The sequence below is a fragment of the Carettochelys insculpta genome, chromosome 2, assembly GCF_033958435.1.
Source record: "Carettochelys insculpta isolate YL-2023 chromosome 2, ASM3395843v1, whole genome shotgun sequence".
NCBI lineage: Eukaryota > Metazoa > Chordata > Testudines > Carettochelyidae > Carettochelys > Carettochelys insculpta.
In genome coordinates, this window is record NC_134138.1 from 135,435,776 (window position 1) to 135,461,830 (window position 26,055).

Sequence of the window (26,055 nt, forward strand, 5' to 3'; positions counted from 1 at the left end):
CTTGGGGTAAGCAGGAGGGTTGTTGTTGGGGAGAGGAGGGGGCCTCCTCAGGAGAGTGAGGAGTGTGAGGGCCCTGGGTGGGGGTGGGTGAGGTGAAGGGACCAGAATTTGTCTGAGGAGCCCAGCGTGCCTGAGCTGAGTGATATCTTTGAGGTGCTCCACTAGGTCTTCCCAGGCCTTCCTCTGTCAGGTGTACTAGCCACGGTTCAATTGGAGGCACTGCTGAGCAACATCCATGAGCCAATGGGCTGCCTTTGTGGCATCGGCCTGCTGTCTCGCCCTCCAGCTGCAACCTCCTCTTCTGAGGCTGGGGTGTGGTGACCGTTCCCCCTCCTCCTCTTCCTGGCTGTAGAACACCATGGTGTCCAGTGTCAACAGACCCTCCTCCAGCACATCTGCAAAGATGGATAGGAAGACAGTCAGTTCATGGTTGGTGGCTGGAGCACCCCCACACCACCTGTGAACATCAGTCATACCCTCAAGCAACAGGCATCACTGGTTTATGAAATGTTCCGTAGGGGTTCCGGGCCATTCCTTCATAGTCCAGCACCACACCCAACTCCACACACATGTGGCTTGTGGTGCTGCCCCAGAGGGACCTGCTCTGTGTCCAGCATGGGTACACCAGTCATGCAGATGGCCAGCTGGCAGCTGGGGTGCCACCACCCACTTGGTAGTGTGCCTCATTGGGTACTTACTGGAGAGACCCTCTTCAGGGTACACTGATGCTCAGCTGGCCGTTGCCTGGCTGGAGGAGCATGATGGGATGTCAATAATGAGGTCCTCCTTTTCACTGGAGACCTTGGTGGCCGGTTCTGTCCCAGGCTCTCTCCGGCGGCTGTGTGCTCCAGACGCCTCCTCTTCAGTGGTGCATGGCTCATCAGATGCAGTATCTAGGGTGGAGGGGAGGAGCTTTCCCGAGGCTCCAGGGGGCCATGCAACTCTCTACAATAGGGACAGGTTAAGAAACCTGAACCAGATCACCCAGCAACAACCCTGGCCTTGGCATTCTCCTGCCGTAGCAATTTTACTTTGTTACATACCTCTTTGGGGTACAGGCAGGGTGACTATTTCAAAAGACAGCATCTTCCTAATACAGGAGTGGAGGCCTAAAATTGAAATTTGGCCGGCGTTCCTCCAATTTAACTTTGAAAGAGCAGATTATATGAGCAGACAATCCACACGCTTTTTCAAAAGAGTGCCATTTATTTTTTATATTTTCAATGCTAATGTAGACGTAGCCAAAATGTGCTCCTGAAATCAAAAGAATGCAAACCTTCTTCTGGTGGCCCTCTTCCTCTCCCAGATGAGGGAGAGTGTCTTTTTCCAAAAGATTCTTCTCGAAAAAAAAATGGTGTAGATGCTCCATGGGCTCTTCTTTCGAAAGAGCAGTGCTCATGGCACTGGATTTTTCAATCCCTGGCCCATTCTTTCGAAAGAACAGGGGCTGTGTGAATACTCTTCCTCTATTTGTCTTCCCCCAATGTAATCTTAACTAAGATCTCTGGTTTTCAGTCAGGGTATCATGTCACTAAGTACTAATAACAAAGGCTGTTTCTACACATGCCACTTTCTGCAAAATGGCCTGAAAAATGCTAATGAGGTACGGATGTAAATTTCCGGTTCCTCGTTAGCATATGGTCACATGATTTGGAGTCGAGAAGAAACTCTTCCAGACTCCAAAACATTGTGTAGAGGTGTGGGCCCTGGAGCCTGTTCCAGAAGAAAGACCTCCTTCTGAAAGCCCTTTCTTCCTGAAAATTTTCCAGGAGATCCCCCAGGGGCCGTACCTCTACACACTGTTTGGGAGTCCAGAAGAGCTTCTTCTGGACTCCAAGTCATGTGACCATGTGCTAATGAGGTGCTGGAAATTTACATCTGCACCTCATTAACATTTTTGGGGATTCTAATAGCATGCCACTTTCGGGTAGAAACGGCCTAAATGAGTTGTTCTTACTCCAGGGCTCTCTGACTTGTATTTTATTTTGTACACTAATATTTTGTGTGTAGATATGATCTTTTGAAAGACATTTTTTGGAAGATTGCTTCCAGAGGAACTTCTTTTGAAGGATCTCTGCAGTATAGATGGAGCCAAAGCGTGTACACTATTTTAAGACAGGAATTGGATAGTAAGATTTTTATATAGTTAGAAAAAAATTAATCAAGTTAGGCAGCGCACCAAAGCTAATAATCTTACTCATGAGAAAGGTGTTATAATGGTCAGTGAACCAGCAAATCAGACCTGTTCTGAAGCCCAAAGAAGGCAACTTCAGCAGCATATCATTCATACCTTTCTAGGTTTGTTCTGGCAGGAGTCACCAGATGGTGTAATTATACACAATGTCTTACAAGTTTTATTTCTTAACATTCGAGCTGTGAACAGGTTCTTTTTTTTAAGGAGAGCAACATTACTCTTAGTTTTGAGCTGGAGAATTATCTTTGCAGGAGATATTACAACAGCAGGACATATTGCTGTCTTCATTAACCTTCCCTTCTAGGATCAATTCTTGAGTCACAGTTGTCCCTTGCGATTCAAGTAGTGGTATTTTGGTGGAGATCCCTGACAGAGGGGTTGTTTATGCATTGTCTGTGACCACTTCAGTTCAAGAACACATGGTAATAAAATTTACACTTTGTAAATTTCCAACTTCACATCACTGAGTTCTCCTTGACTGGGGAGCCAACCTACAAGGCCTTTTCTTCACACTGCATCTAAGAAGCATATGTGAGGACAGGAGCTCTTCGTTTAGAAGGATGTAGAATTGGATATAAGCCAAACACATCAAATAGGAAAGCCTTTTGAAGTGAGAATGATTTTATCTGACTTCTTTAAAGAAGGGTGAGGCCTTGACATCAGGATTGGAGGAAATAAATGCTACTAGCAAAAATATTCCTGCAAATTGTAGGTGTTGATTGGTGCAGCTTATCCAGCACTGCTATGGTTCCGTTATACTTAGCTCCCGAGATCTAAGAGAATCCCAGCAATAGGTGACAAGTGTGCATACGAAATTTTTCCCCACCCTAATTAATGCATATCAAAATATCTGAAGTTCTTTTAATTTGACGTTTTCATGAAAAAGTCCAAATATTTTCCCCATGTAAGCTTATTTAAAATGTCTGGTTTTCAGTCAGAATATCAGGTCACTAAGTGCTAATAACAAAATGAGTAGTTCTTACTCCCAAGCTTTCTGACTTTTATTTTTCTTTGTGCACTTCTTTATGGGAAGATTCAATAAACACTCAGATATGAAAGCTCAGGTATTTGCAACACTTGCTAATTTGTTTTTATTCATTACAAGCTTATTTTGCCATCTATCACTTACCATGTATGTGATTAAAGATTAACATTCTATTTTTACAAGATGTAAACATTGTAATATCAAGTAATGGACAAAACACAGCAGGCCAGATAATCAGCTAGTGCCAGCAAAGTAGCTCAGGTCCTTGGTTAAAACAATCTACTTTCTTAACAGAAGAAAGGTTTATTTTGGAAAACTTGCTTTAGTTCTTATAAAATAAATGCACCTAACTGTCAGGCAGTTCAGCATTTTCTCATTTGTACTGATTATCATAACACATGCTTAAATAAATATTAAGGCCAAATACAAAACAGTTGTAAAATGAAAAGTCTTGGGTGTCCTGGAACTGAAAAAAAGAGGATAACGTTGCAGGAAGGATCTACATTGGTGAGGAACCAGGGGAATGCAAATGTAAATCTGGGTCTGGAAGCAAACAGAGATATAACACTGGCCTTTTCTTCATAGTCAATCATATTCTTTTTCTATCAATCCAGCCTGATTCCTGCATTACTTATTCAACACAGGTTGGTCCTCCCTGGTTTGGCACTCTCAGGGTCTGTCTGGTCCCGAAGTTGGGAGTTTGCAGGACCACAGGAGGTCAATGCTGACCCCACTGCTGCTGTCCTCCTGCACCTTTGCAGCCAGTAGTCTCCCATGGCTGAGCAGTAGGGAGCCTGAGATTCCCCTGGGTCCCCTGAGGAACAGCCTTATGGCTCCCTGGACCCTCCCTGGGGCTTCAAGCATCACACCCTCTTCTGGTTTGTCCCAGAGATCTAGGCATCCTGGATCTCTGGGCTCAGGAGGAAACCCACAAAGACTCCTGTGACAGGTGTTGCAATGCTGAAATCTATGGCCACAGGGGCATGGCCCTGGCTGAATGGGACCACCCCGCCACACCATGGAGCAAGTCAGGGTGAAAGCCAAAGAGCTCTGCCCGGGGTATGTGCAGGCCCAGGGTGCTGTCTGACACTCAGAGAAGCAGGACCAGCCACCTGCCCCTATTACGTGGAGCTGCACACCATCATGGGGGTAGAGGAGACATCACCCCCAACTCACAGCATCACCCTCCACTGCAGCAGGATCCCCTGGAGGAGGAGGAAGAGGAGGCAATCGAGTACCAAACCCCACCAGAGCTGGACTCTGAGGCCAGCAGCCTGAACCTAGTCCTGGACCCAGTCCCCGCCAGCCAGGCCACCTCCTGGGAGTCCTCCAAGCTCAGCGAGGGTCCCTATAGTGAGTTCCCCATGCCTTACACACCCCAGGGCATGGGAGGCAGGTGCAGATGGGGTTCACTGTAGGTGTCACCCAGCCTGTTTGGGCAGGATCTCATGCTGTGGTCCTGGGATATGGAACCATTTGCAAGGTAGCGTGTGCCACCCGGATCCAGAGGACAGCCCCTAGGCACAGGCCTCAGCCTTCTGCCAGCCTCATGGGAGGCCAGATGAGTCCCAGGCACCTGGGTGGGGGTGGGGATCTCCCAGCACTTGCCATGGCTGACAGTGGGCTAGCCACAAGGGTGCCAACCTGACCCCAGACACAGTGAGGAGTGCGGCTTCTGGCACAGGGGCATGCCCACAGGAGAGAGGTAGTACCCGCTCCCATGGACAATGCTGTGAGCCTCAGTTGTGTGTGGGAGCCCCAGGGATGGCCAGGATGCTCCAGGCTTAACCACCACCCATGAGGGGACCCTTGTAGCTGGATGATTCCCTTGGCTGCTAGCCCATCAAGTGGGTACGGGGGGTGGAGGTGTGCTACTGTCAGCCTGGTCCCAGAGGCAACATGGAGTCCCCCTGTGGCAGGGTCCACTGTGCAGGCCACACGTCTGTGATCCTGGGACAGCCCCCTCCCTTGGCCCGGGGGGTGTTGATTGCTGCTCACTGTGGAGGGTGGGTCCCTAGGGGCTGTACTGCAGAAACAACTCACCTTCTCTCCTCCTTGTCTTCCTTACAGCTGGACCTGCACCATCCAAGGGCCAGGTCACTCCCACCTCACCACCAGGGCGAGGCTGCAGCCAGAGGGACCATCAGTGCATTCCCGAGGACCTCCAGCTGGGCCACAATGCCACCATCTGTACCCCCCTAGGCATCCTTCAGTCTGCGTAGACTCTGGATTGCACCCTTCGTAACTCCATTTAAGATCGTCATTTGCAGCGTTGACTGTGACTGTGGAGGCCTACATGAGAGTGACAGTCCTTGCTACATCTGCTGCATAGGTAGTGGGTGTCTGGCAGGTCCTTGATGTCCTTTCTATGGTCTCGCTTCTCCTCTTCCAACTGTCTGATCTTCATCTCGCCCTTCTGGAAGCCCTTGTGTAGTTCCTGCTTCCAGCTGCTGCGGTCGTCTGCCAGCTCTTCCCAATTATCTGGGTTGATGTCTACCTCCTTGAGGTCCCTCTTACAGACGTCTTTGTAAACCATCTGTACCATGATGTGGATAATGGAGCACCGGCTACGAGCCTACACAGATTGGCAGGCATGAGGCTTGGACAAACTCATGTCCCACTTTGATGTTGCCATGGTGCCTGGTGGGACATGATGGTCTGGCTGCCCATGGCTGCCACCCTTGCCCTGGCTGCCCTACCCCATCTGGCCATCTGGCAGGGCATCCAGTGGCTGATCCAGTGGCTGAGGTCCATGCCTGCCCTCCCTGCCTACTCAGACCCCACTGCAGCCCCACCTCCTCCATATCTCCCATTTGTCCTGGCCCCAACCCAGACTGGATGGGGGCCACAAATCCATGGCAGGAGGGGATCCTGAGGCCAATGCTGTTTGGGGTCCCACTCACCCACAGGTGCACAGTCCCCACTCCCTCCATGTTTTGAGCTTCCCCATCGCCCATCCCAGGCCCCTTCCCCACTGTAAACAGTTCATTCTAGTCCAGTTTGTTGTAAATAGTTTTGAATTGTACTGTTTAATTGTTTTCACACTTTTTTATGTTCTGTTAAAGTAAGTTGTTTGTTCACCTGACCAGTGACCCTCTTCATTGTGCAGGGGTTGGGAGAGTGAGGGGTTAAAGGGAGGGATTGTGGTGGGAATGGAGTAGGGCTGTGGGGCTGAAGCCCCATTGGGTGGGCCCTGGGGAAGGTTACTGGGGGCCATCGGAGAAGTTTTCCCTCAGGGCCTCCTAGAGGCACACCCCATCCTGATGGGCCTGGGGGGATGGAAGCAGTGCCTGGCTGCCCATATACACAGCCGTCATGGCCAACGTCCACCCCTGGAGAAAGGCTTCACCCTTCCCCTTCACTATGTTGTGCTGGGTATTAAACAGTTCCCAGCTGGGCTCCAGCTGGCCAGTGTAGGCTTCATGAGCCAAGACATGAGGGGGTAGGCTGCATCCCCCATGATATAGTCGCATCTGCACATCACCAAATACCAGCTCGTGGCAGGGATGAAAGTACCCAGCCCATCCTCCATCATAGGCTGGAGTTGTGGAATAGATGGGCATCATGTGCCTGGCTTGACCACCCAATGTAAATGTCCATGAACCATCCACAGTGGTCAACCAGGGCCTGCAGCACCATCTAAAAATAGCCCTTGCAGTTGATATACTTGGCAGTGCTATGCTCTGGGTCATGGATTGGAATGTGGGTACCATCGATGGCTCTGACACAGTTTGGGAACCCCAAAGAGGCAAATCCAACCATGATTGCATCCACATCTTCCATACGGATGACCCTGCACAGCTGGATGGTGTTGATGGACATCATGAACTTCAGAGGAAGAGGACCAAACACACATATCACGGACTGACAGAGGTAGTCCCTGGGAGCTGGTGGGTTCCTGCCCCCCCCCCCGCCCATATCCCACCCCACTCTTTCTAGCTCTCTACAAGCCCCCACTTGAAGCCACCACACCCCCGGCAAGAGGGTGATACGGCATGGACTCCCAGAGACAGGGCTTCCCTGCACCTCCACCCAAACTCCACCCCTCACACCCCTACCTCGCCCCTTGCACCCCTGACCACTCTTCCTGAGGGTCCTCCCTTGGTCAGGACTCTCCCGCCTCCCAGGACAGAGACTGCAGCCCAAGCGTGCATTATCTCCATGAAGAGGGCCCCAGCAGTGGACTTCTCCATGCTGAACTGGTTGCCTACCAAGCTGTAGTTGTTGGGGTGATGAGCTTCTAGAAGGTGACTGTGACCAGCTTCTCCAGGGGATGGCAAGCCACAAGCTGGGTATCCTGTTTCTGGAGGGTTGGGGAGACCCAGGCACAGAGCTCCAAGAAGGTGGCCTTCCACCTTCAGAAGTTCTGGAGCCACTGCTGATCATCCCACTGCCCCATAAACAGCCAGTCCTACTAGTCAGAAATGGTGTGGTGCCTCCAGATCCATGTGTGCACCTGGGGCGGGGGGATGCAGGTGTGATCATCCTGCAGCCATGATAAGGTCCTCACAGGTGGTCTTGGCCTCATTCTCTGTGAGGAAGAGGATGGCTGGCTGTCAGCAGGTGAAGCAGTGGCTGAAGCATCTCTGTATGGGGTCAGAGCAAGGCCTGGGCTGCTCTGTCACCATAGATCCCTGGAATGAACTGTGTCTCCCAGACAGACGATCAGCCCTGCTGTAGCTGTGCTGTCCCTTGAGGAAGTAGCACGCCTGCAGCCTACGTAGGGAACAGGTGTTGGTGGGGGGTCCCTTTAAAGGCATGTCTTGCTGGGGCTCCCAGAAGGAAAGGGTAACCTGCAACCTGTCCGCTATGGTTCCAGGTAAGTGTTTTGTTGAGAGAGTGGTTGGGCAATCTGGCCACTCTTTGTCCACAGAGCTGATCACTCTCTCAATCTGCTCTGCGGTCAGAAGGCACTCTGTTGACAGAAATTTTGTCTCAAGGTATCTTCTGACAAAAACCTCAGCTGACAAATATCTCTAATCTAGACATAGCCGTACTGAATAAAAGCTGTTCAACTAGGTTTGTAAAGCTTTATAATGAATAGAAAGAGATGCCTAATTTTAAAATTAATTTATGTCTCCTTAATGCTGAAATTGATTTTTTAAACAAAAGAATATAAGATATTAATAAAAATGAGTAATATACCACACAATCAGCCTGTCTCCCAAAACCTTTGGGCACTTACATTAAAGCAACTGGGTAATTAAGTTACTAGGAAGTTTTTGATTAAACCTATTTTTTTTCTTTTGGAAATAATGCCCGTTTGTCAAAAACTGAAACTACTGAGGTAGTAGTTCCTCTCATGTCTTCGTGGAACAACTGGATCATCTTGAGTAACCGTGGAGGACAGCCTATCTTGTGGAGCAGTTTGAACAGACCATCCCTGCTGACCAAGTCAAAGGCCTTGGTCAGGTCGATGAAGGCTATGTAGAGTGGCTTCCTGTGCTCCCTGCACTTCTCCTGCAGCTGCCTTAGAGGGAAGACCATATCAACGGTAGACCTCTCGGCATGGAATCCGCACTGCGATTCGGGGTACACCGTCTCAGCAATCTTCTGGAGTCTGCCAAGGATGACGCGAGAGAACAGTTTACCAGTGACGCTTAGGAGGGAGATTCCATGGTAGTTGTTGCAGTCGCTTCTGTCTCCTTTGTTCTTATACAACATTACAATGTTAGTGTCGCGCATATCCTGTGGAACCTCACCCTCTTTCCAGCACAGGCACAGTAGCTCATGTAGGGGTTCCAGGAGTGTGTCCGCGGCACACTTGATTACTTCTGGTGGTATACTGTCCTGGCCAGGGGCCTTTCCTGCTGCAGTGCTGTCAATGGCTCTCTTCAGTTCATCCACAGTCGGTTCCTGATCCAGTTCATCCATTACGGGTAGGAGCTCGACAGCTTCGAGGGCTGCGTCAACCACAGCGTTCTCTCATGAGTACAGCTCGGAGTAGTGCTCAACCCAGCGCTCCATCTGTGGACAGAAAAGAAAAGGTGCAGAGGACCCCCAGACCCTACAAAACAGAACGCAACCATACATTGTAAGGGGTAGGTACAGGAGTGTGCAGAGCAGCTATAATATGGCTGCTAGGAAGGGGAAAGAGAGACAAAGGGAAAAGAGCTCTGCATAATGACCTATGGATATGCTTACTTGATTAATCCCAGTAAACATCACAATGCCTGCACTTTGGGCTTCAGATCTTCCGCTTTCTGTCTGCATTACAAAAAACAGGGAAGGCGAAGGGAAAGTCCTTGGCAATTTTAATTAAAACTGGAGTAATTAAACATTTATTGAAAACTGACATGAATCTGATTTAATTTAATTCATTTCCAAAGTGAATTAAGCTAAATATAAGCATAGCTACTTTAATTCTGAACAAGAGATTGTCCACACAGGGTTTTAATTCAATTTACCTAAGCCACTTGAAAAGACGTTTGGATTAATATTTTTGTGAATGCTCATGCAGACAAGTCTAAAAACCACTAGTTCAGGGGTGGCCAACTCACTGTTCTCGAGATGCATGAAGCTCTTTGAGCAGGTAAGTGTGGCTCCTGGTTGGAGCTATGCATAGTACTGTCCATGACTCTGTGAATGCACCCCAGTGTGTGTTGGGAGAAGCACGTGGTGGTGGTGGCAGCGGTGAGTCATTGGCATCGAGTTTGAGTGGAGGACTGGGACTGCCTGGCTCTGAGGGAGTGGGAAGACACTGAGTTAGAGTGGAGGAGGGCCTGGGAATGCCTGGCTCTGGCTCTGGCTCTGGGGATGCCTGGTGTTGAGCCACGTGTTAGCTAAAATGTGATTCTTTGCACTACATCCAAGTGGCTCTTTGCACTCTATCCATGGCTCTTAGTTCATAACTTGTTGGCCACCACTGCACGAGTTAGTCCCCTTTTCATTTCTTTGTTGGTAAGGCTCTGGGCTTGCCTACTCTTGAAACACTAGTATGGTACAGCAGCGGTGTGTGGCCATGCCACCAGAAGGCTTCAATGTAGATAATGTCCACAGCAATGGGAGAAGTGGTGACAGCTAGGAGGGAATAATCCTTATAATCCTTATGTTAACCAACTCTATCTACACCAGGAGGTAAGATGGATATTTTACACCCCAAAAAGCTATAGCTGGTTCAACCTAACTTTTCAGTGTAGACCAAGCTTAGCAGCAATGCGTGTTTGTGATGGAGGAAAAGCTAAATCTAACTGAATTTTCAAATTTAATCACTGTTTTGAAGACCAGTACTTTTACTTTATCTTTTTCTACTTCTTTCTGCAAACCTGAACTACTATCTGAGTTGAGGCACACCTATCTAGGAGCTAATATTCAGCAATAGAACTAATGAATACAGAGCCTGCAAGTCAGAGACTGGGAAAGAGATGTGGGGGGAAACACTGACTTCTTTTCCGTGTCTGTTCCTAAGCAGAAGCCTTCAGAGTGAGGAGGACAGGCTGGGGTATAGAATGTGGAACAAGCTAGTGTGTGGAATTAGAACTTGTGCATGGCTATCATTTCTTTATTATTATTATTATTATTATTATTTTATTTTATTTTACTGAGCTTAAAATCTTTTCAGTCACAGTTTAAAAAAAACAGGAAATGTAACGCATTTAAAAAGTTCCTCACTAATGTCTAAGAGAAGTGGAAGGTAAAGTATCTCTGATGCATTGCATTACATCTTAACAATAGCTTTCGTATAAAAGCTATGCAAGTTTACAAGACTAATTTATATGTTTATTTATACTAAATAATTAACTTAAGGACCAGATGCTTTGCAGATTCTGGTGAGTAATTATAAAGAGAATTTGAAAACATTCTGCTGAATAAAATCAATACATTCATCCATCCATCATTCTTTGGATCCTATTTGTTTTTGTGATGGCTATTTTAAAGTTCATCAAAGGTGGGTATTTTGAAATTCTAGTGGGAATCACCCCTTCTAATTTCCAACACAGCTATTTAAGAACCACTATGTAGAAGAGGAGGCAGAAAATGTGGGGGTGTGCAGAGAGAGAGAGAGAGAGAAAGAGAAAGAGAGAGCGTGAAGAGGATGGACGTGAAATAAATACACATAATTTTAAAAGCCATTCAGTTGTTGTAGGGTGTGAGAACACATTGTGATGGTCAAGAGTGCAGTCCGACCCCCCTGTGAACCCTCAGGAGAATTCCAAACAGACCAGTCTGTGCAAGGTAAAAAGCTGAAAAACAAGTATCCTGCCAAGGCGAACAGCTGCAAAACAAAGTACAATCGCCAAAACTTCAAGGCTACGCTGGCAGCAGGCCACAAGAGATAGTAAGAGTAGTGCATAGGCAATTTTAAGCAATTTTATGTAAATAAGTTTAGGCTTTATTAGTTAGTGTTAGGAGGCCCGTTATAGAGCCTCTCCCCCGAGCGAAGCTCCGACGCGTCGGGTTTTCCCCCACTGGTGACTGTGGCGTTTCCAGGGCTCCCATCACGGGTGTCACGCTTTCAATAAACCAAATATAACACTCGCCTTCTGGGTGCAGCCTCGTTTCTGGGGAACCCGAGCCTGGTTGATTACAGTTGGCAGATACATAAAATATGATAGTTAGGAGTTAGGACACTATCACTTCAGTAAAACAGCACTTTTCAAAACCCCAGGTCCGAAAATTGTCTAAAACTAAATACATTTAATACTGTTTGACAGACAAGGTGAATGTGAATGCACCTTTTGCGAATAGAATCACGCACAAATTTGAATAATGATGGTAGTGATGGAGTGGTAGATGAATGACAGCATAATATGAATTCCAGTTCATGCTCTTGGCAGATGTGTTGGAAATTGCATGCAGAAATACACAGAGATTTTCTCTGAAATTCTAGTAGTGCAGATTTCTAGGACTCAAACAACTAAATGAGCTACAGAAAGCTTTACCTTTCTTGAATAGGGCCTCACACATACATGCTCTCACATGCTTGGTCTCAGAGTTCTATGAGAAAAGTGGATGTAATGTGTGCTATACAGCCAGTTAATTGGTATGATATTTCTTTCTTTTGTCAGAAAGAAACCCAGCAACTATTACATTTGGGCTCCACAATATAGCAAAGGATAATGCATTTTCTAATACAAAGGGAAACAGAAAAAGCTCCTCTCTCTCACTCTATGGCAAGGGTATGAATTTTTCAACCCCCTCCTACACATTTGTTCAAGAATACTTCCTAAATTTTAGAGTATCCAGTCAGAAAACAGAAATGATACCATGTGACGTAGGTGACAAAAGACATACTTAATTCTACATAAGAAACATGCAAATGAACACCTGTGGGAGTAGGCTCGGTAGGCTCTATCAAACTTTGAGGAACAAAGAGGAACAAGTAACAACTTCAGGAAACATTTGCTTGGTTCAATAGCAGGTTCAAAAGCACCAAATTTAATGGAGAAATTATTCATAACATATGCTGTACTTTAGAGTCTACAGAATTTGCACTAGATTCGAAACACATACAGAGTTCAACTGACGTTTGTTACATTCCATATTAAGAATGCCACTGTTTCTCTCTCCTTTGCTGATCAATGGAAACCTCAGACAAGTCTTCAGACTTGCTGCTTGCCCCTTCCTCTGTCCCTGTGATCAAGTATACTCAATAACCACCCTAACATTCGCTATGTACTTGAGGGGTCAATATTCAAAAGTTACACCTTTTTACTTTTTCTTAAGATACTCTGTGTAGATTATTGGGATATATCACAACATTTGTTATGCACGAACAGTCTTAATTTCAGTGTCCTGGTATTCTAATGGAGTTCCTTATTAAGCAAGAAATAAAAGCAACATGACCTCCAATAGTAGTTCAAGGTGCTCAGCACTTGTTGCAGCTGTTTAAAGTCTTGTAAGATCAGCCTGCAGTGCCAAGATCTTTCAGTTGAGGTAGGGAAACCCCGAATTTTATGGCATATTAAGCGTGACTGTCCCACTCTATTTATACAAAGAGACCTCCAGTACCTTGGGGCTTCCAGTTACCAAGTGAGGCTTTTCTTTCTGTTGAAGAGCTTCATTGGAGCAGGATCATTAGGATTAGGGACCAAACTTAGGGGACCATATCTCCCATGACCACATATGGGATGGGGGAGGCCTCCCCTTCTCCCTTCCCCAAGCCTTGGGGAAGCAGCAGGGACAGGCAGCCAGTGCACTCCCCTTCCCCCTTGCCTTGGGGAAGGGGGAAGTAGCTAATTTGCTGGCTCCCTCTGTTGTGGAGAGCACGTACTAATATACAGTACATGCTCTATGGCAGGCAGCTGGGCCTGTGCAGCAAATATGGGACAATTAGTCCCTTTTATAAAATAAGTTGGGATGCCTTTTTGGCATCCTAAATACGGGACCGTCCTGCTGAAAATGGGATGGATGTTCACCCTAACCAAACTATCCCTTCCTCTGTACTGCATGGAGTAAAAGTGGACTATTACTTAACAGTACCTGAAAAACTAGAGTATGTCTGACATACCCCATCTGTTAAAACAAAGAAAGGTTGAACTATTTAATATGACAGCGAAAACATCTTGTATTTCAAGTTCCATGCTCACCAATGGAAACTAAAACAACCTTTGTACTGGCTGCTGAAGGATATTTGGCCTGCAAGTGACTAGTCTAACATAAGAAGGAATGCATGCTTACGAAGTCTGAAAGCATTAGCACCATGGTGATTCTCTGATGTGCCTAAGGAAAAGACAGATGGAAAGTCAAGAGAGTATATATTTCATGTCTTAGAAACACAAACTGAGAGACCCTTATGCTAAAAAATGTGCATTTATAATTGCGTGTTGTTTGCTTTAACACCTTTGTCCAAAAGCAAATGACAATCCATACACACAGAGCTATTAAATGGCACACTGCATACTGATGCAGCGGAAGAGCATTTTTGCCCTTTCAAAAATGCTGTGCTAGAAGATATTTAGTGTCCATAAAAGACAAAACGCTTAAAAAGCTCATGCCCAGTAAACAACACGGAACAAAGAATGGCTGGGTCATGTCAGAGTCCGAAGACCTCCAAAGTTTCAGGAAGCCTGGATGTTTCAAGTGCACATCTTTCTGATTTTTCTTAAGAGTAGTGGAGCCTAATGGACAGAGGATTGAACTAGAACTCAGGAGATATGAGTTTTAGGCCATGTTCTTTCACTAGCCTGCTGGGTAACCATGGATGAATCACTTCATATGTGTTCCTCAGCTTCACCTTGTGTAAAACAGGATTAATGATACTGACCTTTTTAATAAAGCAGTTTGAGAAATTATGAGCCCAGTGCTATATAAATGCTGGGTTATATAAATGCAACCTATGTATTTCTAGACTGCTCCCTGGTGTAACTCTATTGATTAGATTGGAATTACAGCAGAGATGAATTTGACTCTTTTCACGAAAGAAAACAGAATCTATACTTCAATAGGTTACACGTTAAATCAAGAAAATTGGCTCTAGAAGGAGAAATGTGTTGCCAAAAAAGCAGATGTGTCACTTACCAGAAGTTAATCTGTAAATTAAATATATAAAATAGCCACCCCAAGTGTCCAATCTCTGCCATAGGCTCCAGTGCGTTAATCCTTGCTGATTCTGTGTAACCCTGATTCCTGTGGTTTGTCCCATTAATTTCAATGTGCCTTGTCACAGGAAAGAATAATGTACTACACATTAGTTCAGGCTGAGGAATCTATCCTGAAGTATCTCTACTAAATATAACCCAGATAGCTTCTCTGTGGAAAAGGAAAAGTTGTAGAGTGTTGTATATGTCTCTTATTTTAATGGATGGTTATATAGAAAAGTATTGCCACCTATCAGCCCAAAGACATCAAGCCTAGCATAATGCAAACATTAAGGAGGAAGAGGATGAGAAGAATAGGTAAAAGGAGCTTAACTATGAGTTCATGATTTTCTTTGAGACGCATACAGCACTTGAAATTTGTATTAAAAATGGCTGTAGTGCAAGCAACAGAATGAAAATGTCAAAAGTTAAGAGATGCCTATGTTTCCACATTTCTTCCCCCTGAGCAGGCCAAGCGTGAATATATGAATCTATATAAAAGATACACAAAAGTACATTTTTATGAAGCATGACAAAATATTTATTACTGGAAACTATTTGCTGAAATCTAACAGCGCAACTTTTGCCAGCTCAGGCAATTGAATTATTCAGTGATTTTTGTCTCTCTTAACGTAAAACATTTGGGAAATGTCTCTATTTTCCAAGCAAGCAGGGTGTTTGTAATGATAATTATGGACAAATGAAACTTCTACAATTGACTCTGATCCTAGTAGAATGAAATATATATAATGGAAAAAAGATATGAATTTCACTTAAAAGAGAAGAGATGTTTGGAAAAGCCTGTATTGGGAGAAGCCAATGGTGAATCAGGTCCATGCTATTCTTTAAAATCAAACAAACCAAACCAACCAGCTAAAAAGAAAACAATAACACAGTCATTTACAACTATCTAAAAGAGATGCAAAATGCTCTGCAATCACGGTCTGTGACTTCAGCTACAATATGCATATCTGACCTAGAAATTATTTAACTAGCTCAGGTCTAGGAGTGCTGAAGCTGTGGTAGTGAATTCTTCAGTGGAATCTATACAAATCCACCCAGAACCCTGGTTAATTACAGAAGGGGCATTACTGAAGGGGCTAGGCCTCACTGAACCTACAGAAGCTTTACTGCTCCAGGACCCAAGCTGTATAGGCTAATACTAGCTCTGATAAGTCCACTTGAGCTGCAGTCCGTGTCATGGTAGCTATTAAAAAAAATACGCTTACAATATTAGCATTTTACACCCAATTTGCATAAGTAAATGACTGCAAAAGTTGCAACTGCATTATTACTTATTATTTTCTTTTCAGGTCCAAGTTCCCTTGTGCTAGGCACTATGTAGATCTATAATGATACCTGCCCCCTCCCCCCCCAAAAAGGTCTCTTTTACAAACAGCTTGCACTGGGAGAAGAACCAAGAATTCTTGAAGGCAATAGACAATATCTGTAACCTAAAAGTGAGTTTCTATTGCAAAAACAGTACAACCAAGGCCACTGATGTGAGATAGGCAATTGCCCCAAGCTCAGCAATTTGGCAGCAGTACCAGCTGGAGTTCCAAGTTCCTCACATTGCCAACAGAACTTCCAGCACCATGCGCCATGTCACCTCAGAGCCACTGAGGGGCTCGCTGAAGCAGGCTAGTTCCTAGGCCCACCCCTTCCACCTGGGCCCCACAGCTGGTTCCCTCACATCAAAATGAGTCTCTTGCAGCCCTGCAGGCAATTTATGGAAATCAAAACTACAAAGGGCTCCAAGTTTCATGTGAGCCAACCCTTCAGTGACAAGCTTATATATTACTGAAGTTTCACTGCTCAGGAAGCAGTACTCTATCAGGTAAGCACTGCTCAGTGTGTGTAATAGCTGAAAAACTCACTCAGGAAACTCTTCTTCTTATACCAATTCCAGCTTCCTACTCAAAACAGGAAACGTTTGTCAACCATTTCCAGTACTGCCTCACCCCTTCATAAAAAACAGTTCTGAATGTATGGACAAACTCTCTTTTTATTGATTTCTATTTAATACCACTTTTAAACAGGAGGAGAATCAGGCCCATTAAATTTTCTCTGTCTAGCTCTCTACTTTACTATGGGTCTGAAAGCATTCTCATCCTTTAACAACTGGCCTATCTGTTTACACTCAGCTGTGCCATTCTGAGCACACACAGGTGCATAGGGAACCAATAAGTTTGGGGCACCTGTACTGGGTTCGGTCACAGAAAGTCACTGATCTTCCTTTCTATTTCCTTATAACCAAATATCATTGTTTTCATTTGATCAATGTTCATAAACAATCCGTACAGCTTCCCTTCCTCATTTAGCACATTCACCAATCTCGTTAGCTTCTGTTTATCATCCCAATGATAACTGGATCATCCACGAACCTCAAGTTGTTAATTCATGCACCATTATCCCTTCTACCTCTTCCTCGATCTTGTCCACCACTCTCTCTAGGTGTGTAATGAAGATACTTGGAGATATCGGATCTCCTTGCCTTGTACCTCTAATCATTCTAAACCAACTTCCCATCTCTCTGCACATTCTCACCACTGCCTCTACATTGTTGTTGATATCCTTCAACACCCATATCAGTGTGCTATCCATTCTGTACAACTACAACAGCACCTAAGTCACTTTCTTATCTATAGTGTCAAATATAGAACATAAAATATAAAACAGCATTACAGAGTGAAATACAACAATATAAGGAAAACAGCCATAATGGATCAGGTGAAGTGGTTACAGGAGCAGCGTGAAGATGTATAGAAGTATTTTGGCAAGTATGGCTACGTCTACACGTGCACGCTACATCGAAATAGGCTATTTCGATAAATAAAGTCTACACGTCCTCCAGGGCTGGAAACGTCGACGTTCAAAGTCGACGTTGCGCAGCACCACATCAAAATAGGTGCTGCGAGGGAACATCTACATGACAAAGTAGCACACATCGAAATAAGGGTGCCAGGGACAGCTGCAGACAGGGTCACAGCGTGGACTAGCGCTTCCGGGGCAACAGCTAGACGCTCCCTTAAGGGGCCCCCCCAGACACACTCAGCCTGCACAGCACGCAGTCTGCAGAGCCATAGGCACGCACACCTTGAGCGACGCAGTCATGGACCCCCAGCAGCAGCAGCAGCAGCAGCCAGAGGTCCACTCAGCCGCCCCTGCAGGAGCAGTGCTGGCCCTGCTCGATGCCATGCAGGAGGCAGCTGAGCACCTCCTTGCCTCAGAAGAGGACCTGCCCTCAGGGGAGGAGGACACAACCCCCAACCCTGCAGCACCCCGCCACCCCCCCCGCCGCACACACCGCCGGCTGTGGAGCTACCCCAAGAGCACCGACTGGTGGGAGCGGCTGGTGCTTGGAGAGTGGGACAACGACCGCTGGCTCCAGAACTTTCAGATGAGCCGGCAGACATTTCTGGAGCTATGCCAGTGGCTCACGCCCGCACTGAGGCACCAGGACACCGCCATGCAGTGTGCCCTCAGCGTTGAGAAACGGGTCAGCATAACTGTCTGGAAGCTGGCCACTCCAGACAGCTACCGATCCGTGGGCCAGCAGTTTGGCGTCGGCAAGGACACCGTTGAGGCTGTCCTCATGGAGGTAAGAGGACCCACGGGGAGAGGGGGAGGCAGCCCTGGCAAGGGAGGGGAGGGGGGCCCTGGCAGGGAAGGGGGGGGCCCTGGCAGGGGAGGGCCACACACACCCTGCACACCCCTCATTGGTGCTCTCCCATGTGATTCCCCTGCAGGTCGTCCGTGCCATCAATGCCCTGCTCCCCCACAGGCTCATGAGGCTTGGGGACCCGGATGCTGCCATCGCGGGCTTTGCCACCCTGAGCTTCCCCAATTGCTTCGGGGCTCTGGATGGGACTCACATCCCCATCCGTGCCCCGGAACACAGTGGAGGACATTACATAAACAGGATGGGCTACCACTCAGTGGTCCTCCAGGCCTTGGTGGACAGCCGGGGCCGTTTCCTGGACATTTATGTGGGCTGGCCTGGCAGCACCCACGATGCCTGGTATTCCAGAACTCGGGCCTGTGCCGCCGGCTGGAGGTGGGGACCTACATCCCTCAGCGGGAGATCCCTGTGGGGGACACCACCATGCCCCTCTGCGTCATCACAGATGCAGCATATCCCCTCCGGTCCTGGCTCATGCACCCGTACACGGGCCATCTGTCTGCCAGCCAGAAGCGTTTCAACCAGCGCCTGAACCACGCGAGCCAGTTGGTGGAGCACACATTTGGCCGTCTCAAAGGGCGCTGGAGGTGTCTCCTCACCCGCCTGGATGCGGGCCCCACCAACATCTCCCAGATTGTGGGCGCGTGCAGCACCCTACACAACCTCGTGGAGAGCAAGAGGGAGGCCTTCTTTCTGGGCTGGGCTGTGGAGGCCGGCAGAGCCGATGTGCAGCCACCCGCTGCCCCCCATTGCCAGGTGGACCCCGAAGGGACTCGGGTCCGGGAGGCCCTGTGGGCCCAGTTCGATGAGGCTGCGGGGTGAACGCTGGCAGGCCCCCCACTTCCTCCCTCATCCTCCACAACACTCCCTGCCCCTACGCCCACACCACAGAGCACCCAAGAGCACACCCCCCTACTTTTCTTGTAAAAATAAAAGCAGACAGGTGTTTGTCAACTCAAATATCTTTAGAACTCTTATTATTATTATTATTATTATTATTATCAACAAGACTAACTAACTATGTACAGGGGAAATCTAACTTATATATACATTATAAAAATAGGGATAACATGAAAGGGGAAGACAAGGAAGGGAAGAACTATTTACATGGGCGGGTAAGGATCAGCATTGTAACAGGGGTCAAATATACAAACTATTTACAACAAACTAACTTAAAATTGGGGGGGAATATATACAAAGGGGGGGCCATGTCCTGGGCCCCACACCCCTAAATCCAGTGCTGGGAGTGGGCTGCCGGGATCCCTGCCTCAGCCTCAGCCCTGGCCGGGGCTGGCTGGGGGCCAGGTGGACCGGGAGATACAGCCGGCGAGTGTCAGCTGGCCCCAGGTCCCCCTCGGCGGAATGGCCCTTGGTGGCGGGTGGCGGTGCAATGGTGGACGGTGCAGCAGCTGGAGCAGCGGGTGGAGCAGCAGGTGGAGTAGGCAGGGCGGGCACTGTGGCGGCCGGCGTGGCATGGGGGGCCAGGGAGTCCACGATGTGGTTGAGGGTCCGCATGTAGGCCCCCCATGCCTCCTGGCGCCAGGCCAGCGCCCGCTCCTGCAGCTGGAGGCGACGTTCCTCCACCCACAGCCGCTGCTCGGCGACCTCCAGCTGCCGACGGTGGAGGGCCAGCAGCTGGGGGTCCGTTGCCGTCGGCTGCTGGTGCTGGGTCCGCCGTCTTCCCCGCCGTGGGGCCGGTCGGTCTTCCGCCAAGGGGCTGGCCTGGAGTGATGGCCCCAGAGGGCTGTCCGGGACCACTGACGCCTCGCCAGCGCCTTCTGGTCCTTCCGATGGTGCAGCTGCGGAACACAAGGTGGGGGAAGAAGAGTGGAGACAGCCATTAGTGTGGGCCCTGAGCCATGGCCCTTGTCCCCCCACCCCTCTGTAGCAGGTTTCCCATCCCCGTCCCCGGGAGATGCTGCTGTGATGGGATTCAGGGGTCCCCCTGCACTGCACCCCCTCTGCTGGCAGGAGTGACTCTCACTCAGCAGGTACGACAGGAGGTTTATTAGGCAACAGATGCCCAGTTTCTCCCAGAAGCGACAGTACAGCAGTCAGAGACGGTCCTTCCAACCCGTCCTGGGGAGAAGACCCCGAGGGGTGCCCCTCTGGGGTGTAGCTTTCCCCCTCCTCAGGCTGGCTGCCTTCTAGCTCTCCCTTCCCCTAGCCTCTAACTGCCACCCCTGATTCAAACACAGCTCAGCTCCTCCCTTCTCTTTGTTCAGGGCAGAAGTGTAACCTGCCAGTTGTAGCCCCAGGATCATCCCTACCCACTGGGAGCTATTCAGCTTGTTTCTCATATCTAGCCTGAGTCTCACATTTGCACTCCCCCCACTCCATCACATGCTGCTGCTGCTGCTGCTGCTGCTGCTGCTGGGTGTCCCACCCCCTCCGCCTGGGGGACCCTAGAGGTTCCGCTCCCCCCAGCCCCGGGGATGGGGCATGGCACTGTCATGCTGGGTGGGGCAGAGGCTGATGCACTCTTCTGAGGGACATGCCACTGCTGTCCTTGGGGCCATGGTCATCTGGGCATGTGGAGGGCCCTGGTCATATCTATTACCCCCACCCCTCAACCCCGGGGGTATGCACCGGGGGGGTACATACCTGATGGTCCACTCCCACGGTCGGGGGACACCCGGGGGGTGGACACCCGGCTGGAGCTCCAGGACGGCAGCATTATCTGGAGCGCGGTGTCGCTGGAGGAGGACTCCCCCTCCTCCTCCTCCTCCTCTGGTGCCCCGGGGATGGGGTCCTGGGGGGGGCCCCGGGGTGCGGGGCTTTCCTCCTTGGTGGACTCCACCTCCGGGGCCTGCTGGGGTTCGTCAGCCGAGGTGTCAAGAGTGGTCAGAGTGGAGGAGGTGTGCCAGGGGCCCAGCATGTCCCTGAGCTCCCTGTAAAAGGGGCAAGTGACGGGGGCAGCCCCAGATTGGCCGGCCGCATCCCAGGCCCGGGCGTAACCCTGCCGCAGCTCCTTGACCTTACTCCTCACATGATCCGGAGTGCGGGCAGGGTGACCCCAGGCAGCCAGGCCCTCAGCCAGCCGAGCAAACGCATCCGCATTCCGCATCTTGCTCCCCATTACCTGGAGCACCTCCTCCTTGCTCCAGAGCCCCAGCAGGTCCTGAAGCTCGGCCTCCATCCAGGAGGGGCCCCGCTGCCACTTCCCCACCTGGCTGCTGTGTTGGGAGCCCTGGCTCCCCTTGGGGGGTGGTCCCCTGGGGGCGCCTGGGGAGCTGCCGTGCGGCCATCGCAGCTGGGGTGTGTGTCTGTGGTGGCTGAGGTACGTGCAGGCTGGCCGTGTGTCTGGGCTTCCGCCTACACATTCCCTCAGCTTCCTGCACAGGAAGGGAGGGGGAGGGGATCTTTAAGGGGCCGCTCCAAGAGGCCACCATCGAGCTCAGGGACTGGAGAGAGTGTCTATCAACCCTTCAGCTGATGGTCACCATGGAGGACCCCGCAATTTCGATATTGCGGGATGTGCAATGACTACACATTCCCTACTTCGACGTTGAATGTCGAAGTAGGGCGCTATTCCCATCCCCTCACGGGGTTAGCGACTTCGACGTTTCTCCGCCTAATGTTGATGTTAACTTCGAAATAGCGCCCAACTCTTGTAGCCGTGACGAGCGCTATTTCGAAGTAGGCGCTGCTACTTCGAAGTAGCGTGCACATGTAGACGCGGCTTATAAGACCAGGGATGTGTACAAAATGATTAGGAATATTAATAGGAAGTGGCAGCTGAAGCAGATGACAATGACAGATGATTAAAACGAGGTGCTCATGAACAAGTAAAAGGTTGTACATCAGTGGATGATATATTGCAGTGATCTGTACAGGGTACAGCTGGACCCAAGTGTCTCAGAGAGACTGACTGAAGAACTGAAAATGGTATCTCAACTGAGCATCGAGAGCAAGGCCAATATTTCAAAGAAGGAAGTAGAAAGAACAAGAACAAGAGCCCTGGAAATGATAAGATCATGGGAGAGATGATCAAATATGGAGGAGAAAGTATGATTCAGGAAATACACCAACTATGTAATCTAGAAGAGAAGAAAGGAGGGAAGGCACCTAAAGAATGGACAAGATCTGTGCTAATGACAATACACAAGAAAGGAAGCATGCTGGAGTGCAAGAACTATAGACCAATTATCCTAATGAGTCATAAAGGCACAGTGATTGTGATGATGATGGCGAGACTGAGATTACAGCTAGAACATCTAGTGGATGAGCAAGTGGGATTCAGGAAAGATAGAAGTACCATACAGCAGATACTGGAATTAAAACTGGTAGTGGAGAAAGCTTGATGAAAGAACAAGAATATTTTCAATGACTGGGTTGCTCTCAAAGAGCTCAGAGACCTTTCTTGGACAACCAGAGAAGCTATGTGCTCTACCAACAGGCTAGTCCCTGTCCCAAAGACCCAGATTCCTGAACATTTGGATAGGACCATGTTGGAGGAGAAGAAGGTATGTAGAAGTGCTCCCTGAGCCACAAACTGATTTGCGGACTCAAGCGGAGAAGGCCCTGGGGACCAAAGAATACTAACATATTCAGGGCTATGTATAAATGTTATGCTTGTGAAGAACTAGGGCATGCAGTAGCTCAATCTCCTAACAATAAGGATCCCACACAGTCTAATCTTGATAATATTAGGACTTTGCTTAGTGAGTCATAAAAGAGTAGACATGATCCCACATAGGCACACCTGGTTAGAATTCATGATTAGGAGCTTTAGTTGACAAAAGAAGTTTACACACACTGGCCATCGTGAAATGGGTGGCATCAGACCAACTGTCTAAACACAAATACATGGAATTAATCTCTGTACATAGGTCAATTGCTTACTATCCTTCTTTATAGCTAGAAGTCTATGGGAACACAGCAATGGTCATGATGTTGATAATCCCTAAATTATTGTATTTAACTCATAGTTTGAGAATTTCCAGGGCTTGTGTAACTACTCCCAGTATCAGGATGAGGGGAAAGTGATAACCCAATATCAGTATGGTGCCCCAGTCAGTAGTTCTCTCATTTTCTTTGAATTAACCCTGGACTTTTATATATCAACTGATAAATCATTGGAAACAAAATGAGAAAAAAAGAGAAAGAAAAAAATATCTATATCTATATATCTATATCTATATCTATATATCTATATCTATATATCTGACAGAATATGTGTGACCCAAATACAGGGCCAGAGTCAAAAGACAGCACTCATTCAGCAGGCCCACAAGCAACTCTGATAGCTGTCAAGCCTGAGCCAGATTTTACAGAGACTAGTCATAGGTATGCAACAAATTATGTCCCTTACAGTGTGGGCATGTCAGGTTCTCATGTAAGAATTTTGGGCAAGACTAGATCAATTATCCTCTATGACAAATATGGGGTCCCAGAAGAGAGGAAACTCAAAAATTCCAGGTCCTTACTTTGTTATGAAAATATACTAATTATGCAGAATAATCTGACTACCAGATGTGAAACAGGAGCAGATTCTAATATCTTATAGAAACAGAAAGGGTCTTTTTTTTTCAGTTGGGCGGACATTGGTTAAAATTCTACGCATTCTTTTGGATGGGGATATACATAGAAATTCGGCGCTATTACGCTTCCTGTCCTGCAGAAATGTGGTTTATTCAGGTCCGAGCTCCCTTGGCTCACCTCCCTTTCCCCAGCATAGATCTGTAAAAGATACCCTTATAGCAGACAGCTAGATCACTCTCCCTCTGGAGCTAGAGTGAGCATCAGCTTCTTCTGGTCAGCCATCTTTTTATACAGCTCTGGTTGACTGCCTCAAGCACCCTTCCAATTAACTCCCAGCCTCGTCCCTCCCTCTGGGATGTTTTAACCCTTTCCATTCCAGCACAGGGCAACTATCCCAACATAGGCTAAGGTAATAATGTTGGTGTCCATGATGGAAAGCAAGCTCATGGCCAAATATCAGGGACCATAAGAAGTAATCAAAACCATTTGGGAAGATTAACTATAAGGTTTTTTGAAAGTGATGAAAAGCAGAAGGAAATCTACCATGTCAACCTACTGAAGCCCTGGCATAAACAGACAAGCTTGTATCGACACCTGAGAGTCACCACTGCAGGAAGATAAGCCTCAGGTACAAGTAAAGGTATCCCAGTTGCCTCTGAACAGCATAAAAATCATTAAAGTGATTGAGTGAAACAAGGTTGTGTTCTTAGAGAAGCCGGAATCATGGAAGCCCATCGTAAGGCACCTGGGTTAAATGTCAAAATTAGCCCATATAGGTAGGGCTCTAACAAATTCATGGCCATGAAAAACATGTCTTGGACAACAAAATATGGTCTCCCCCATGAAATCAGGACTTTTGTGGGTTTTTTTCTACCCTACACAGTATAAATTTCACATGAGAGATGAGTGTGTCTCAACTTGGGTATCCTGACTGAAAAGGAAGTGTTAGGTAGTCACAGTCAATGCTCCCCTCTTAATCTTTTCCATTCCTGTGTGTATTTTTTCTATCACTTGTGGAATATTTTTGTGAGCGCCAAGGCATGCACAAATGTGCACCACCAGAAAAAACAAGAAACCTTGGGTGCTGCTAATCAACTGAGTGGCATTTGAATCTCTCCTGAACATCTGTGTAAACACACAGTTTACTGGGACCACTGATGACAATGTTACTTTAGGAAAGAGATTGTGGTATTGCCACCCATACTTCTGTCCTTCTTCCATAGAGAAGTAAGAACTCTGGCTGTTGGTGGGATGCTCACTTCTGAAGGCAGTGACCCACCACCAGCAGCACTGAAATAAAAGTAGCCATATCATAGCATTCCATGCTTACACCTGCATTGCTGCTGATGGTGGCAGCTTTGCTTTCAGAGCTGTGCTTCTGGCCAATAGCTGCTGTTCTGGCCATCAGCAGTGTAGACAGAAAGCAATACAAGAGCCCTCCCAAAATAACCTTATGACCCTTCCTTATCAATCCTTTTTGGGTCGGGACATCTACAATTATAACCCTGAAGTTTCATATTTAAATAGCTGAAATCATGAAATTTACAATGATGAAGATGTTATGACTGTGAAACTGACAAAAATATACTATGTATTTGGTAGGGCCCTACATACAGGATTTTCGAGACTAAAGGGGAGGATCTCAGAAAAGAAATGAAGAAGATGTTGAATCTAGGAGTCATCAAAAAGTCCCAATGTTACTTGTCCTGGCACCTAAACCAGATGGTACAACAGCATTCTGCAATGCCTTCCAAAACATTTAAACAATACATCACAGTTTGATGCCTACTCTATACATGTAATAGTTATGTCGACACGAGCCCCAAACTTTGAAATGGCCATGTAAATAGCCATTTTGAAGTTTACTAATGAAGCGCTGAAATACATATTCAGTGCTTCATTAGCATGCGGGTGGCCGCGGCACTTCAAAATTGACACGCCTCGTCACCATGCGGCTCATCCCGACAGGGCTCCTTTTCGAAAGGACCCCGCCTATTTCGAAGTCCCATTATTCCCGTGAGCAGATGGGAATAATGGGACTTCGAAGTAGGCGGGGTCCTTTCGAAGAGGAGCCCCATCAGGATGAGCCGCACAGCGGCGAGGAGCGTCAATTTCGAAGTGCCGAGGCTGCCCTCATGCTAATGAAGCGCTGAATATGTACTTCAGCGCTTCATTAATAAACATCGAAATG